Raw genomic sequence first — 8,681 nt, forward strand, 5'->3', positions numbered from 1 at the left:
CCCCCCGACCCAACTCGCGCGCACCCTTGACACAGTGGTTCTTCTCCCGCCCAACTAGCGCACGGGTCTGGTCCCAGTCCCAGCTCTGGGCCGGCGCGGGGCTGCTCGTGGACCCGACCGCTGCTGGGGCCCACCACAGCCACACCCGCCCTGTGGTTTCACCCACACTCAACGGAAGGTAGCCTCGCGTGCGCCTGTACAAACGTCTCCTGCCAAATAGACACGCGTAAAGAACTGAAGTTACTTCGGCGTCGGTAGCGCCTGGAAGGTGGGCAACAACTTGCCTGCAGCGCACATGTGTACTGCGGGATGGCCTACCCTTAATCTCGCAGGCGCCTATCTCCCGGATTTTTGCGGGATGAATATGTGAAAAACGGGCGTACTTCTGGACGATTCCTTTATGCTAGGATATACTTCGCAGGTTTTCACTAGATTTTTTTTTAAAATGGAGCCGACCATAATTAGCTTTCACACCTAATGTGCATGGCTACCAGCATCAAAGGTTAAGGTGGGCCGCGCCTCAAAAAATTGGTTAACTAAAAACTAGGTCACAATAATAAAACTACGACAGCTGAGTTTTTTTTGGGGGTAACGACGCCAGACCCGATATAGCCACGGTCTTCAGTTCGTCCTTAGAAGGGCGCCTTTGACAGGACTCAGGTACCCCCGTGCTCTCAGCTCCACCTCTAGGGCACGCGGGCTGGGGGTGGGGAGCCCCGGTGGGGCGGGGGACACCTCGCCCGCCCTCTGATTGTAGTACGTGAGTGGTGTTTGCCGGCGCAAACGTTTGTCTTGGGACCGGATCAATCAGCAGACTCCTTCTTGACTCTCGTCTCTCTTGCCCCCACTCTGCCGCCGCCACCGCTTCTCTTGGCAAGGTTTATTTCAACAAAAGGGAATTTATAAGAAGAAAGAAAGCTCGCCAAGTTGAGAGAGGGCGTCGTTGAGATCTAAAGACACGCCGCCACCCTGTAATCTAGGAATGGGCACATGGCCTCGAGGGGTGGGGGTGAATCGCATTTAGAATTTACCTTTTATATTAATTGTTATTTTGAAGTTATCGTTGTTTATTTTTTATTTTTCACAAAATCTGTACCACAGACATGTAAAACGCGGTGCCGCCCACGGGGAAACTATTCATAGAAAAAGAAGAAAGAACTATTCAAACAGAAGCATAAGTTCCATCGAGGCGCGTTTTGCATATTTCCATGCGAATCGTCTTCGCTTTACCGCTCGCAATGCAGTGCCCCATCCCATGGGGTGTCGAGCAGGGGGATATAGGTCCATTGCTCTCGGCGTGTTTGTGTGTGTGGATGTGGGTGTGTGCATGTGAGTGTGTGCAGCTTTGAACCACCTGCGCTGTGCAGTATGGCTGGTCGGCCTGCCCCCCCTTCGTCCTTCCCTTCCGCCGCGACCTGAGTCAGGCGCGACAAGGAGACGGTCCAACTTTGATGAGTTTCGGATGACAAACGTAAAGCGTCTCGCAGCGGCGGCGCGAAAGAGTGAGCAGTTTGCCGCCGCCGTCTTCCACCCGTCCGTCCTCCCCTTTCTCGCTCTCTCGATGTCGCCCTTCCCACGTCCCTTCTCCAAACGTCTCAGAGACAGAGACAGGGGCACCCCCCGAGAGCAGGAGGGCGGGCGCAGCCGGGCGCGCCCGAGTGCGTGCTTGTACTTGGCTTTGGCCGGGCTTTGGGGAGGTACTTGGCTCGCTCTCCGCCCGCCCCCCGCCACGCTCCGCCGCGCTCCACCACATGGTGACCCCGGCGCCGCCGCCGTTCCCCGGCCCCATCCCCTGCAGCACACGGCAGCACGGGTTCTCCATCAGCGAGCACGCTAACTAGATAACCCTTCGCCCCGGCCGCCCCCGGCCCCGGCCAAGCACGGCCAAAAGCATGAGGCAAGACGCAAGCGTCGTCAGTTCGGCTGGCGCTCTTCCAGCACGCCCTAACTGAGATTGCAGCGCGTTACAAGTAGTTCACCGGAAAAAATACTTTGTTGCGGTGATCAACTCTGTTCGATAGGTAGAATTCGATAGCTGAAATAGTGAGTCCGGGGCCCACAGCCCACAGCCAGGAGTAGCTGGTCGTCACGACCGGGCAGTTGTACGAATATAACAAACTCCAGCTAGGAGTTCTATTTGCAAAAGTGTCTGGGAATGACAACCTATTTCTAGTTGTGAGTATCGGATCCTCAATATTCCAAAATTCATACCATCGAACAGAGTTGATCACGCTTATAGCCAGCCATAGTTTTTTAACGCAATACTATGTAAAAACATTGGCTCATTTGTTTCGCCAGTGCATGACTTGCGAACTACCCCAGGCATCCCCTCCCCGGGGCGCTGGGGCCACCATGCTCGCGCGCTCGCGCCATGCACGGCTCCTCCGCGTTGATGTAGCGATTGGCTCGGGTAAGGCGGCTCCGTTTTACGGTTGAGCGTAGCGCCGGCGATGGCTCGATAGCGAGGAATAGCCCGATACCCTTCGGTGCTCCGCTGCGCCGCGCTGGCGGCAGCCGGGGGCGCTGGAGGCCCCGGCCGGAGGCAACCGGAGGCCGTGCCGGTCTCATGACGACTCTATCAGCTCCCAGACGGTGAGGGAGAGAAGCATCTGGGACGAAAATATCGGGAATTTGTTTTTTTCCCTCCTCCTGCTGCTGCTGGAGGAGGAAAAGCTGCTACTGCTCCTTCTCCTCCACCGGGAGAGAGAAAGGAATAAGTAAATAAGATGAGGAAAAGATGCGAAGAGCCTCACCTCTCTCCAGGCGCCTTTCGCCTCGCGGAGTAACAACTCCGCCGCGGCTCTCGGCAAACATTTCTCGACGGGTAAAATCGTAATTCCTTATCAGGATCCCAAACGAGGCCCATGTGAGGGGATGGTCCATCTCGGCGGATGCTGCCGCGGCCGCTCCCGACGGGACTTGCGTAATGAGTGCGAGAGAGATGGCGCTAGGCGGAGGACGAAGACTCGTGCGGCGGAGCTGGAGGAGCGAGGGAGGAGGAGGGAGGGGGACGCAATATGGCCAACTTTACAACCGCGCCCCTAATACATGCCACCACCAAGGACCCACTTTACCGGGTATCCCCAGTCCCGTTGCGGCCCCATAGTTGTTTCAGTTGGGGGCGGAGGAGGGTAGAAGAGCGAGAGAGCGCGCACGAGAGACGGAGAAAGGAGAGAGACAGAGACAGATAGAGAGAGAGAGAGAGAGAGAGAGAGAGACGAGGCGAGGCGGAAGAAGAGAGAGGGTGAGAGAGATAGTCGATTTTGCGGCGAGTAGGGAAATAGGGGCGCTTGCGCTGGTGTATAGAGTTGGTGGTGGTGAACTTGTTGGCGGCCTCCAGGGGGGCGCTCCTGGATCTGGTGCACGCCACCAAGGCCCCCGCTTGCCCCGCCACTCCCAGCCTCTCCCGCCCGCGCTGCGTGGCCGGGATATTTATCACAACTTCTGAAGTGATTTACCCGGGACCTCCTCTCCGGGAGTCTCGCGCCGTGAGGCAACGGCGGCGGCCGGGCGCGCGGGGAGCGGCGGCGCAGGAGCAGGTGCGACAGGCCCCCGTCCACTTTACGCCCCGCCCCGCCGGGGGCATTCCGTACACGATACGACCCGGGCGGGTCGGGGCGGGGCGGGGCGGGGCCGCCATTGTTGCGATCAACAATAGTCTAAGATAACAAAGAAGAGTGTTCGACCGACCGCCGCCGCGCCTCCGGCTCCAGAGCGCCGCCGCCCGCTCGGTTGGCCCCAGCAGCGGCGCACCCCGCGCGGGTCTAGGCGGCGGCGTGGCATGAGGTGCGGTGGGGTGCGGTGGGACGGGGCGAGGCGAGGCGGGGTGGGGAACACCTTGGGGAAGGAGTAAGGGAGGGGGCGGGCGCCTCCCGGGAATGGCCAACACAGAGAAAGGCCTTTCAGCCTCATCTCGGGTTGAGCTCGGCACGGCAGCGTCCTGCCTGGTCCAGCCCATAGCCAGCGAGCCCCTGGGCGAGGCAAGCGAGAGCAGGGGAGGCCGCCCCACCCGGCCCCACCCCGCCTCGCCTCGCCCCGCCCCCCATCTCGCCCCGCCCCGTCGCTCCGTGCGTGACCTTGCGCCCCAGGCAGCCCGAGCGTACCGCCGCGGCGCGTACCGCGGAGCGAGAGCGATGCCGCCGCCCATGTCGCGGGCACTTTGCATGCTTTTGGCTTTGGCACGCATCTCGTTAAAAGGCGGGCGGGAGGAGCAGCGGCGGAAAGTTTCGGCCTCACCCGCCCAAAAACCGCACGACTTTCGTACATATTTTCGGAGGGGCGCGCCGCGCGGCGTCGTCACACGCCTTAAACCACAACCACCGTCAGCGGCAACACCGTCATCGTCACCGCCCTCGCCGTCAACACGGCCGTCACCATCACCACCACTCCGGCAGGAGGGCGGAACTCTCTGCGGCCTTATTGATGACAGGGCAGCGGTGGCACGGGAGGCGGCGGCTGGTCACGAAACCTATGCGGCCGCGGTGCAAGGCCGAGGGGGAGGATGGAGGGGTCGTTACTTTTAAATTAAATTAGCCAACGCTGTGCTGGCTGCTTTAGAGAGAAAGTTCTTTTCCTTGGCCGGATTGAGTCTTTGATAACTCGCAAAGTGCGAAGACGCTGGCTGTGTCGCTGTATCTGCCTCCTCATCCCCACCCTCCGTGTCCTCGTCCTCGTGCACCCCGCATCCTCTTCTCCCAACCAAGGGCATAGAGGGTGCTGAATTTCTTGTTTGCCCCCCACAAGGCGGATGGAGTGGTGGCCGACGCAAGGGATCTGGGATCTGATCATTCAAATTGTTTCCCTTTGCAGGTGGTGGGGGAAGCCCCGCGCCCCCTGCCCGCCCGTGCGGCGTGCAGTTTCAGCAGAAGCTCCAAGAATGCCGGCTGGTAGTACGAGCGGACGGCGGTGCGCGGGGCGGTGCGGGCGCCGTCGGTGGCCGGCTCGCGGATCACACGAAGCGGTTTCGGCTATCGCTCTCGAGCCTGTTAAGCCCAGCCGGCCAATAAACGCCGTTCCGTTCGACCGTTTCGCCCGCTCCCTTATTAGAAGGGCGTCGCCTGCGGCCCGGCCAGCGCCTCCAACAAACTCCCCGCCGAGTGGGTAATTACTTCTCTTTCGGGCGCCGAGGGCCGCATGCAGTGAGCGCGCATGTAGTAGAAATGTAAGCCTTTTCTCTGGGCAGCCCCTTTCCGTCCCGACCCGTTTTTATTATTTTTAACATGCTTTTGTCCGCGCGCCCAGTTGGTAGCGGAGCACAACGGGGAGGAAGGGGGGCGGGGGGTGTCCTTCCTGTCTCCGGCCCGGTGGGCGGGTAGCCCAGGCGGGCCGGCCCATAGTCCCCGTTATGGCGAGTATTCTCCTCTTTTTCCTTATCCCTCTCGCTCCGCTTCGTGGTATAATGGGGATGGAGAAGCCCCCCGCTTTCCTTCCCCCCAGCGAGGCTCGGCAGGACTGGGCTGGCGGGCGCCCGGGCGGCTGTGTTGTGCGCGAGGGGGCAACAACTCCGCGGGAATCATGTGTACATCTGCCTGGGAATCATCAGGATAAAAATTAATCGAATTCAACAGAAATCGTTTAAACTAAGTGGGAAACTAATGAAACTGATACAAAGTAGTCGAATTTAGCGTTTTCTACCGCTATATAAAACCTAAGGAATGAATATAAGTGGACGGGAATTACTGGGAATCAAGTATTTCGGAAATCATGTGTGCACATCAAAAGGGAGTTATTACCCCCTCGGTTGTGCGCCAGGCCGACTACCGTCGCACAGGAGTTTGTCATGGACACCTCGCACGTCACCCGTCACGCGCAGCCACAGCCCCCGAGGCGCAAATTCGCGCAGGTCAGCCGGGGGCGAAGTTAGGCGTAGAGTGTAGGGAGGGCTCTCTGCTTGCCGCACTATAGCTGCCCTGGAAGACGGAAACTAAAGCAGTCACTCCCGGACTGACCCGTCTCGCCACGCCAGGGCCAGAGCAGCCGAGCCGGTCGGCGGTAGCACAGCTCGGCCGGGTGATGGGGTTGGTATAGCGGGACTACAACGAGCTCGGCGGCGGCGGGGCGAAGGCGGCTCGGCGGGGGCGAGTTCAACTCGCGTCTCTGCCGTGCATAATTCACTCGACAGGCGAAATTTCATAACGGAATTCTTAAGTACTGTACACTTTAAGCCGGGCCGGCGGCGCACGCGTTCAGCAGGCGCGCGGGGTGCGAGTGGGGGCACAGGCCGTCTTCATTAGAGCAGTTCTCAGGGCCGCGCTGCGTGATCAAATAATATTGTGGAATTTTAAACCTTTTGCACTCGCGGCCCCTCACTTAGTGCCTGTTCACGAGTTACCTGACATCTGTCCCATCTGCCTAAAAAGGCGATGCCGCGAAAATGAAAAGGTCTTCTAAATTCTTGCACAGAGTGCCGTAGTATTTTAAAAACAAACGTCCTGCTCGCTTGGAAGGAGAAGAAGGGTTCAAGTGTACTCTTATAAAGAGCTGCTTTTCTCTTGAAGATTTAAGGCGAATTCCTCAATCAAGAACATTGCAGTTTTTCATGATGTACCGCATTCCTACTTGCAGGCAGGTTGACTCACTCGTTTTGTAGGGTGCTATGGTCAGGGTTAATCAGCCATACCTATCTTAAGTTTGTATCGAACTATACGCAACATTTTTAATATGCAATTTGAAAAGTGGTTTTGCCTGGGCAGATGGGCCTCCTCTCTCATTTTTTTTATCAAACTCGGCCGTGGTATTTTGCATAATGGGCGCCGGCCCCTAGCACGCGCGTCCAAAGGCTGAAAGTACCTGTCAGTATCAACAGTTTTCTTTCTCTCTGTTTTTGTTTCCGTTATGCGTGGTCGAGGCCACCACGGCTCTCTCTCCCACTCGACGTGGCGTCCCAGAGGCACATCAGTTACAGTCATTGCCCGTGATGGAAGGGTGTGGCGAGGGAGAGGGGAAAGTAAGCCCACTCCGTTTGCATATTTTCTCTGGGAACAATTTCCACCGCCACAAGAGTTCACCCATACGCCAACACGCGCGACGCGCGATGCGCGCACTTGCGTTTATCTACAACCTTGCCTCTGGCGACACTGCAAAGTCAAGTCATTAAACTCAACCCTGTGCGATATTAGGAATCCAATTTCATGGCATCTGAGGGAGCCATATCAATGTACATTGCTCGTTTAGAGTTGTTTTGTGACATTTTTGGTGGGTAACAAACAAGACTCAATCTAAGTCATTCCGCAAACATAGATCGTTTAGATTCGTTTTTGCGACATTTCCGGTTCCCAGTAAGACTCGTTTTTTGTCATTTTCTCGCAAACAACGCTCTGACTCAGAGCCAAAACATACGTATCGCTCTATTCGGGCAAGAAAAATGACTAACTTTTTTTACAGTGCGAGACGAGGATGAGGCCCGGCAACAACGGCCACTTAATTGATGCGTGACCAGGCGTGACGTCATATACGGGGCCCGCGGGGACCCACCCGCCGGACCGGGGTGGGGGACCCCCGAGGAGTGTTGGTCTGAGTTGGGCGTACCGCTTGTTCGCGGGGCGCCAGGTGCGGCCGGGCCGGGGTCCGTACACCGGGCGCGCCCGAGGAGGGGTGGGGCGGGGCGGGGCGTGATGGGCCCCGAGTGGGGCCAGCCTGGCCAGGCCGTACCGTGCGCCGCAGCCCTTGGTAATTGGATCTCATCGCCGTTTAGCATACCGTAAATATTTGCCCCGTAAAGATGGGAGGAGCGCGCCCCTATGATGGCCGACGTAGGCAGGGCACGGCTACAAGGCGGCCGCTTGTGGACCTGGCTGCTGCTGCTGGACCCTCTGGCCCATACAACTTCCGTCCGGTGCGGTCGCCTCCCTTCCCCGTCCGTGCGAGGCGCCTGGCGCACGCTAAAACGTGCAGCCCCTCGGCACCGCCCGAGGCACTATCCTCAGCATCGTCCTCAGTGCCCCGTCCTCACAAAGGAACCCCGCCAAATGTAAATTTCCGATTTTCATTTCTACTTTGAGAAATTGTAGCTCTTGATGTGTCACCGAAGGACACATCAAAACTTTTTGCTCAAATTCATATTCAGGGGTCATTTTGGGCATTTGTTCCAAAAGCTGCTACTTCAACTATTTTTCATAATTTTTGAAATTGCTTTCCTGCTGGTAACTCGGCAAATTGCGCCCCTTCGAGCGAAAATTTCGTCCGTTTTGCTCCATTTCATCGCTACCGCCACGTTTAGGAGGGGGAAATGTACGGGAATTACTACGGCTTAAGAGCAGCGGTTGTAAAAAGCAGTCCCACAAAAAAATGTTAGAAAACAAAAGTTAAAGAGCTTAGATTTCTCTACAACCACCTCTATACAACCTGCAGTTCTATGCCGGGCAGTTATTCGTTCGCGGAGAGGTGTGGCGGGGCCCGGGGCGGAGCGAGGTGGTGAGGCAGAGAGGGTGGGGCGGCCGGGCAGCCTGGCTGGCCGCCGGCAGGTGGTCCGCTCCCCCCGAGGCCCCTCCCCTGATTATGTAACTAGCTGAGCGGACCTGTCAAAGACGCACAAGAGTTATGTCGCACCTGGCTCGGATGAGCCCCAGACCGCCGCCCCCCGTCCTCTTTCAACACAAAACTGAAATTCTGAGTCTTTGGATGGCCCGTTATTGGGCGTGTTTGAGACTACTTCCTAAAACCCGCCTCCGACCGGGGGGGGG

At 57.8% G+C, this 8,681-nt stretch overlaps 1 protein-coding gene across 2 annotated transcripts in view; it reads right to left on the reverse strand.

Annotated features, from left to right (window-relative positions):
* The window catches only part of LOC113205326 (acetylcholine receptor subunit alpha-like), a 116,552-nt gene that overhangs the window by 104,944 nt on the left and 2,927 nt on the right, over positions 1-8,681 (reverse strand). The gene's annotated exons all lie outside the window — the stretch shown is intronic.

Source organism: Frankliniella occidentalis, unplaced genomic scaffold (genome assembly GCF_000697945.3).
Source record: "Frankliniella occidentalis isolate FOCC.00 unplaced genomic scaffold, Focc_3.1 Scaffold29, whole genome shotgun sequence".
Lineage (NCBI taxonomy): Eukaryota > Metazoa > Arthropoda > Insecta > Thysanoptera > Thripidae > Frankliniella > Frankliniella occidentalis.